The sequence below is a fragment of the Arachis ipaensis genome, chromosome B6, assembly GCF_059453495.1.
Source record: "Arachis ipaensis isolate K30076 ecotype BB chromosome B6, ASM5945349v1, whole genome shotgun sequence".
NCBI classification, from domain to species: Eukaryota; Viridiplantae; Streptophyta; class Magnoliopsida; order Fabales; family Fabaceae; genus Arachis; species Arachis ipaensis.
In genome coordinates this window covers 40,580,945-40,590,492 of record NC_142441.1, presented here as the reverse complement: position 1 = coordinate 40,590,492, position 9,548 = coordinate 40,580,945, and the positions used below count along the sequence as shown (strand labels likewise).

The 9,548-nt window shown below is 39.0% G+C and overlaps 1 non-coding gene across 1 annotated transcript; it reads right to left on the bottom strand.

Annotated features, from left to right (window-relative positions):
• Positions 1-3,191: 3,191 nt before the first annotated feature.
• LOC148555258 (small nucleolar RNA R71) lies at positions 3,192-3,299 on the bottom strand. Its single transcript, XR_015886735.1, has one exon. It is a non-coding gene; the product is annotated as a small nucleolar RNA R71 (small nucleolar RNA).
• Positions 3,300-9,548: the final 6,249 nt, after the last annotated feature.

Below are 9,548 nucleotides of genomic sequence, written 5' to 3'. Positions count from 1 at the left end.
TGACAATCATCATCATTCCCTATGAACGCGTGCCTGACAACCACTTTCGTTCTACCTTAGATTGAATGAGTATCTCTTTGATCTCTTAATCAGAATCTTCATGGTGTAAGCTAGATTGATGGCGGCATTCATGAGAGTCTAGAAAGTCTAAACCTTGTCTGTGGTATTCCAAGTAGGACTCTAGGATTGAATGACTGTGACGAACTTCAAACTCGCGAGTGCTGGGCATAGTGACAGACGCAAAAAGAGGGTGAATCCTATTCCAGCATGATCGAGAACCTCAGATGATTAGCCGTGCTGTGACAGAGCATTTGGACCATTTTCACAAGAGGATGGGATGTAGCCATTGACAACGGTGATGCCCTTACATAAAGCCAGCCATGGAAAGGAGTAAGACTGATTGGATGAAGATAGCAGGAAAGCAGAGATTCAAAGGAACAAACGCATCTCTATACCTTTATCTGAAATTCTCACCAATGATATACATAAGTATTTCTATCCTTATTTTCTGTTTATTTATTATATATTTTTGAAAACTCCATAATCAATTATTATCCTCCTGACTGAGATTTACAAGATGACCATAGCTTGCTTCATACCAACAATCTCTGTGGGATCGACCCTTACTCACGTAAGGTTTATTACTTGGATGACTCAGTGCACTTGCTGGTTAGTTGTATCGAAGTTGTGAATGAAAAATATTTTACTAAGACGTGCGTACAGAGTTTTTAGCGCCGTTGCCTGAGATCACAATTTCGTGCACCAAGTTTTTGGCGCCGTTTCCAGGGATTGTTCGAGTTTGGACAACTGACGGTTCATCTTGTTGCTCAGATTGGGTAACTTTCTTTTCGTTTTCTTTTCAAAAAGTTTTCAAAAATTTTTCAAAAAAAAGAAAAAAAATCTTTCAAAAATTTCTCCTTTGTTTTCGAAAAAATTTTTTAAAATAAAAATGTTTTCAAAAATATATTTTTCTTCAGAATTTTTAAGAATGAATTCTAGTGTTTCATAAAGCATGTTGAAGCCTGGCTGGCTGTAAAGCCATGTCTAATTCTTTTGAATAGGGCATGTTAGGCGTGTCATGTCTGAGTTACATACTAAAGCTTGGCTGGCTGTTAAGCCATGCCTGACCCTTTGATTGGAGCTTTAGACTAAAGAGCATAAGATTCCTGGAATTCATATTAAAAATTTTGGAATCCTTATTTTTCTTTTTCAAAATGATTTTCGAAAAAAATTAAAAGAAAACACAAAAAAATCATAAAATCATAAAAAAATAAAAAATATTTCATGTTTCTTGTTTGAGTCTTGAGTCAAGTTGAAAGTTTGGTGTCAATTGCATATTCATCTTGCATTTTTCGAAAAATTCATTCATTCATAGTGTTCTTCATGATCTTCAAGTTGTTCTTGGTAAGTCTTCTTGTTTGATCTTGATGTTTTCTTGTTTTGTGTTGTATGGTGTTTTTCATGTGCATTTTTGCATTCATAGTGTCTAAACATGAAAGATTTCTAAGTTTGCTGTCTTGCATGTTTTCTTTGCATATAAAAATTTTCAAAAATAAGTTCTTGATGTTCATCTTGACATTCAAAGTGTTCTTGGTGTTCATCTTGACACTCATAGTGTTCTTGCATGCATTCATTGTTTTTATCCAAAATCTTCATGCATTGCATCTTTTTCATGTTTGTCTCTCTCATCATTAAAAATTCAAAAATAAAAAAAAATATCTTTCCCTTTTTCTCTCATCAAATTCGAAAATTTGAGTTGACTTTTTCAAAAATTTTTAAAATCTAGTTGTTTTTATGAGTCAAATCAAATTTTCAATTTAAAAATCTTATCTTTTTCAAAATCTTTTTCAAAAATCAAATCTTTTTCATTTTTCTTAGTTATTTTCGAAAATTTTTAAAATATTTTTCAAAAATCTTTTTCTTCATTCTATCACATAATTTTCGAAAATAACATCATCAATTAATGTTTTGATTCAAAAATTTCAAGTTTGTTACTTGCTTGTTAAGAAAGATTCAAACTTTGAGTTCTAGAATCATATCTTGTGATTTCTTGCGAATCAAGTCATTAATTGTGATTTTAAAAATCAAATCTTTTTCAAAACTAATTTCAATCATATCTTTTCAAAAATATCTTCTTATCATATCTTTTTCAAAAAAATTTGATTTTAAAATATCTTTTCTAACTTCTTATCTTCTTATCTTTTCAAAATTGATTTTCAAATTTGTTTCAACTAACTAACTAACTTTTTGTTGGTTTCTTATCTTTTTCAAAACTACCTAACTAACTCTCTCTCTCTAATTTTCGAAAATATCTTCCCTCTTTTTCAAAAATTCTTTTTAATTAACTAATTAATTTAATTTTGATTTTAATTTTCGAAAATTACTAACCTTTTTCAAAAACTATTTTCGAAAATCACTAACCCTTTTTCAAAAATAATTTTCGAAAATTCACCTTCTCCCTCACCTCCTTCTAATTATTTATTCATCTACTAACACTTCTCTTCATCTCACATCACTACTCCTATCCTTACCCTTGTGTTTGGATTCTTCATTCTTCTTCACCCCTATTCCTTTTCTTCTACTACTAACAATAAGGAACCTCTTTACTGTGACATAGAGGATTCCTCTTCTTTTCTTGTTCTCTTCTCTTTCTTATGAGCAGGAACAAGGAAAAAGGCATTCTTGTTGAAGCTGATCCAGAACCTGAAAGGACTCTGAAGATGAAACTAAGAGAAGCTAAATTACAACAATCCAGAGATAACCTTATTGAAAATTTCAAACAAGTAAAGGAGATGGAAGCCAAACCCAACAACAATAATGCAAGGAGAATGCTTGGTGACTTTACTGCACCAAATTACAATTTACATGAAAGAAGCATCTCCATCCCTACCATCCGAGCAAACAATTTTGAGCTGAAACCTCAGCTAGTTTCTCTGGTGCAGCAGAACTGCAAGTTCCATGGACTTCTATCTGAAGATCCTTTTCAGTTCTTAACTGAATTCTTGCATATCTGTGATACTGTAAAGACTAATGGAGTAGATCCTGAAGTCTACAGGCTCATGCTTTTCCCTTTTGCTGTAAGAGACAGAGCTAGAGTATGGTTGGACTCTCAACCTAAGGATAGCCTGAACTCTTGAGATAAGCTGGTCAAGGCTTTCTTAGCCAAGTTCTTTCCTCCTCAAAAGCTGAGTAAGCTTAGAGTGGATGTTCAGACCTTCAGACAGAAAGAAGGTGAATCCCTCTATGAAGCTTGGGAGAGATACAAAGGACTGACCAAAAAGTGTCCTTCTGACATGCTTTCAGAATGGACCATCCTGGATATATTCTATGATGGTCTGTCTGAATTGGCAAAGATGTCATTGGATACTTCTGCAGGTGGATCTATTCACCTAAAGAAAATGCATGCAGAAGCTCAAAAACTCATTGACATAGTTGCTAATAACCAGTTCATGTACACTTCTGAGAGGAATCCTGTGAGTAATGGGACGCCTATGAAGAAGGGAGTTCTTGAAATTGATACTCTGAATGCCATATTAGCTCAGAACAAAATATTGACTCAGCAAGTCAATATGATTTCTCAGAGTCTGAATGGAATGCAAGCTGCATCCAACAGTACTCAAAAGGCACCTTCTGAAGAAGAGGCCTATGATCCAAAGAACCCTGCAATAGCTGAGGTGAATTATATGGATGAACCTTATGGAAACACCTATAACCCATCATGGAGAAATCATCCAAATTTCTCATGGAAGGATCAACAAAAGCCTCAATAAGGCTTTAATAATGGTGGAAGAAACAGGTTTAGCAATAGCAAGCCTTTTCCATCATCCACTCAGCAACAGACAGAGAACTCTGAACAAAATACATCTAATTTAGCAAACTTAGTCTCTAATCTATCTAAGGCCACTGTAAGTTTCATGAATGAAACAAGGTCCTCCATTAGAAATTTGGAGGCACAAGTGGGCCAGCTGAGTAAAAGGATCACTGAAATCCCTCCTAGTACTCTCCCAAGTAATACAGAAGAAAATCCAAAAGGAGAGTGCAAGGCCATTGAATTAATTACCATGGCCGAACCTGTAAGGGAGGTTGAGGGCGTGAATCCCAGTGAGGAAGACCTCCTGGGACGACCAGTGATCAATAAGGAGTTTCACTTTGAGGAACCTAAGGAATCTGAGACTCATCTAGAGACCATAGAGATTCCATTGAACCTCCTTATGCCATTCATGAGCTCTGATGAGTATTCCTCTTCTGAAGAGAATGAGGATGTTACTGAAGAGTAAGTGGTGCACGAAATTGTGATCTCCAGGCTCGAACAAATCCTGGTAATGGCTCCAAAGCTTGGTGCTCTGATCTTAATTCATAATTGTCACAACTTCGATACAACTAACCAGCAAGTGCATTGGGTCGTCCAAGTAATACCTTACGTGAGTAAGGGTCGAATCCCACGGAGATTGTTGGTATGAAGCAAGCTATGGTCACCTTGTAAATCTCAGTCAGGTAGATATAAAGTGATAATGGTGTTTTCGAATACTAAATAATAAAATAGGGATAGAGATACTTATGTAATTCATTGGTAGGAATTTCAGATAAGCGAATGGAGATGCTTTTCGTTCCTCTGAACCTCTGCTTTCCTGCTATCTTCATCCAATCAGTCTTACTCCTTTCCATGGCTGGCTTTATGTGATACATCACCACTGTCAATGGCTACTTTCGGTCATCTCTCGGGAAAATGATCCAATGCCCTGTCACGGCACAGCTAATCGTCTGGAGGCATCACCCTTGTCAATGGCTTCATCTTATCCTCTCAGTGAATAATATGCTCACGCACCCTGTCACGGCACGGCTATTCATCTATCGGTTCTCGATCATGCTGGAATAGGATTTACTATCCTTTTGCGTTTGTCACTAACGCCCTGCAATCGCGAGTTAGGAGCTCGTCACAGTCATTCAATCATTGAATCCTACTCGGAATACCACAGACAAGGTTTAGACCTTCCGGATTCTCTTGAATGCCGCCATCATTCTAGCTTACGCCACGAAGATTCTGGTTAGGAGATCTAAGAGATATTCATTCTAGCTTAATTCATGTAGAACGGAAGTGTTTGTCAGGCACGCGTTCATAAGGGAGAAGGATGATGAGCGTCACACATAATCATCACCTTCATCACGTTCTTGGGTGCGAATGGATATCTTAGAAGCGAAATAAGAAGAATTGAATAGAAAACAGTAGTACTTTGCATTAATCTTTGAGGAACAGCAGAGCTCCACACCTTAATCTATGGAGTGTAGAAACTCTACCGTTAAAAATACATAAGTGAAGGTCCAGGCATGGCTGAGATGGCCAGCCCCCTAAAACGTGATCAAAGGATCATAAGGTAATCCAAAGATGCCTAATACAATAGTAAAAGGTCCTATTTATAATAAACTAGCTACTAGGGTTTACATGAGTAAGTAATTGATGCATAAATCCACTTCCGGGGCCCACTTGGTGTGTGTTTGGGCTGAGCTTAAGTGTTGCACGTGCAGAGGCCATTTGTGGAGTTGAACGCCAGTTTTTGTGCCAGTTTGGGCGTTCAACTCTGGTTTTGGATCCTTTTCTGGCGCTGGACGCCAGATTTAGGCAGAAGGCTGGCGTTGAACGCCAGTTTACGTCGTCAATTCTTGGCCAAAGTATGGACTATTCTATATTGCTGGAAAGCCCAGGATGTCTACTTTCCAACGCAATTGGAAGTGCGCCATTTCGAGTTCTGTAGCTCCAGAAAATTCACTTTGAGTGCAGGGAGGTCAGAATCCAACAGCATCAGCAGTCCTTTTTCAACCTCTGAATCTGATTTCTGCTCAAGTCCCTCAATTTCAGCCAAAAAATACCTGAAATCACAGAAAAACACACAAACTCATAGTAAAGTCCAGAAATGTGAATTTAACATAAAAACTAAGGAAAACATCCCTAAAAGTAACTAGATCCTACTAAAAACATACTAAAAACAATGTCAAAAAGCGTATAAATTATCCGCTCATCAGTAAGTCACCAAGTACCTTGGTGCAATCATGAAGCTGAATGCCAAATTATTTGGTATTGAAACTTGGGAAGATGAACCTCCCTTGTTCACCAATGAACTAAGTGATCTGGATCAACTGAGATTACCTCAGAAGAAACAGGATCCTGGAAAGTTCTTGATACCTTGTACCATAGGCACCATGACCTTTGAGAAGGTTCTATGTGACCTTGGGTCAGGGATAAACCTCATGCCCCTCTCTGTAATAGAGAAACTGGGAATCTATGGGGTGCAAGCTGCTAAAATCTCATTAGAGATGGCAGATAATTCAAGAAAACAGGCTTATGGACAAGTAAAGGACGTGTTAGTAAAGGTTGAAGGCCTTTACATCCCTGCTGATTTCATAGTCCTAGATACTGGGAAGGATGAGGATGAATTCATCATTCTTGGAAGACCCTTCCTAGCCACAGCAAGAGCTGTGATTGATGTGGACAGAGGAGAATTGATCCTTCAATTAAATGAGAACAACCTTGTGTTTAAAACTCAAGGATCTCTCTCTGTACCCATGGAGAGGAAGCATAAAAAGCTTCTCTCAAAACAGAGTCAACCAGAGCCTCCACAGTCAAACTCTAAGTTTGGTGTTGGGAAGTCTCAACAATGCTCTGAACATCTGTGAGGCTCCATGAGAGCCCACTGTCAAGCTATTGACATTAAAGAAGCGCTTGTTGGGAGGCAACCCAATTTTTATTTATCTAATTTTTATTTTCATGGTTTTTCATGTTTTATTAGGTTCATGACCATGTGGAGTCACAAAATTAAATATAAAAATTGAAAACGGAATCAAAAACAGCAGAAGAAAAATCACTCCCTGGAGGAGGATCTCACTGGCGTTTAAACGCCAGTAAGAAGCATGGTTCTGGCGTTCAACGCCAGAACAGAGCATGGTTCTGGCGCTGAACGCCCAAAATGGGCAGCATCTGGGCGTTTGAACGCCAGAATTGCACCCTGGAGAAGAGCTGGCGCTGAACGCCCAGAACAAGCATGGTTCTGGCATTCAACGCCAGAAATGGGCAACAAATAGGCGTTCAACGCCCAGAACAAGCACCAATCTGGCGCTGAACGCCCAGAGTTGTGTGCAAGAGCATTTTGCATGGCCAATTTGGTGCAAGGTTGTAAATCCTTGAACACCTCAGGATCTGTGGACTCCACAGGATCACCTCAGGATATGTGGACCCCACAGGATCCCCAGCTACCTCCACTCACTTCTTCTCACCCCTCTTTCACACAATCCCATAAACACTCTTCCCCAAAACTCTTCCCTATCACCACTTCACCACTCACATCCATCCACTCTTCTCCATAAACCTACCTCATAAACTCCACCCACCTTCAAAACCCACCCTATATGGCCGAACCTTACCCTCCCCTCCCTTCCCTATATATAGCCTTCCATTCTTCCTCATTTTCACAGAAACACAACCCTCTCTTCTCTTCTTGGCCGAATACACCCTCCCCCCTCTCCTCCATTATTTTCTTCTTCTTCTTCATCTATTATTTCTTCTCTTGCTCGAGGGCGAGCAATATTCTAAGTTTGGTGTGGTAAAAGCATAAGCTTTTTGTTTTTCCATTACCATTGATGGCACCCAAGACCAGAGAATCCTCTAGAAAAGGGAAAGGGAAGACAAAAGCTTCCACCTCTGAGTCATGGGAGATGGAAAGGTTCATCTCCAAAGCCCATCAAGACCACTTCTATGATGTTGTGGCCAAGAAGAAGGTGATCCCCGAGGTCCCTTTCAAGCTCAAGAGAAATGAGTATCCGGAGATCCGACATGAAATCCAAAGAAGAGGCTGGGAAGTTCTAACAAACCCCATCCAACAAGTCGGCATCCTAATGGTTCAAGAGTTCTATGCCAATGCATGGATCACTAGGAACCATGATCAAAGTAAGAACCCAAACCCAAAGAATTATATTACAATGGTTCGGGGGAAATACTTAGATTTTAGTCCATAAAATGTGAGGTTGGCGTTTAACTTGCCTATGATACAAGAAGATGCACGCCCCTACACTAGAAAGGTCAACTTTAATCAAAGGTTGGACCAAGTCCTCATGGACATATGTGTGGAAGGAGCTCAATGGAAGATTGACTCCAAAGGCAAGCCGGTTCAATTAAGAAGACTGGACCTCAAGCCTGTGGCTAGAGGATGGTTGGAATTCATCCAACGCTCCATCATCCCCACTAGCAACCGATCTGAAGTTACTGTGGATCGGGCCATCATGACCCATAGCATCATGATTGGAGAAGAAGTAGAAGTTCATGAAGTCATCTCCCTTGAATTCTACAAAATAGCCGAAAAGCCCTCTCCTGGGGCAAGGCTAGCTTTTCCTCATCTTATTTGCCATCTATGTTACTCAGCTGGAGCTTTCATAGAAGGAGACATTCCCATTGAGGAAGAGAAGCCCATCACTAAGAAAATGATGGAGCAAGCAAGAGAGCCCATTCATGGAGCTCAAGAGGCGCATGAAGCTCATCACCATGAGATCCCGGAAATGCCTCAAATGCATTTTCCTCCACAAAACTATTGGGAGCAAATCAACACCTCCCTAGGAGAATTAAGTTCCAACATGGGACAATTAACGGTGGAACATCAAGAGCACTCCATCATCCTTCATGAAATAAGAGAAGATCAAAAAGCAATGAGGGAGGAGCAACAAAGACAAGGAAGAGACATAGAAGAGCTCAAGGACATCATTGGTTCCTCAAGAAGGAAATGCCACCATCACTAAGGTGGACTCATTCCTTGTTCTTACATTCTCTGTTTTTCGTTTTCTCTATGTTAAGTGCTTATCCATGTTTGTGTCTTCATTACATGATCATTAGTATTTAGTAACTTTGTCCTAAAGTTATGAATGTCCTATGAATCCATCACCTCTCTTAAATGAAAACTGTTTTAATTCAAAAGAACAAGAAGTACATGAGTTTCGAATTTATCCTTGAACTTAGTTTAATTATATTGATGTGGTGACGATGCTTCTTATTTTCTGAATGAATGCTTGAACAGTGCATATGTCTTTTGAAGTTGTTGTTTAAGAATGTTAAATATGTTGGCTCTTGAAAGAATGATGACAAGAAGACATGTTATTTGATAATCTGAAAAATCATAAAAATGATTCTTGAAGCAAGAAAAAGCAGCAAAGAACAAAGCTTGCAGGAAAAAAAATGGCGAAAAAAAAATAGAAAAAAAAGGGAGAAAAAGCAAGCAGAAAAAGCCAAAAGCTCTTAAAACCAAGAGGCAAGAGCAAAAAGCCAATAACCCTTAAAACCAAAAGGCAAGGGTAAATAAAAAGGATCCCAAGGCTTTGAGCATCAGTGGATAGGAGGGCCTAAAGGAATAAAATCCTGGCCTAAGCGGCTAAACCAAGCTGACCCTAACCATGTGCTTGTGGCGTGTAGGTGTCAAGTGAAAACTTGAGACTGAGCGGTTAAAGTAAAGGTCCAAAGCAAAAAAGAGAGTGTGCTTAAGAACCCTGGACACCTCTAATTGGGAACTTTAGCA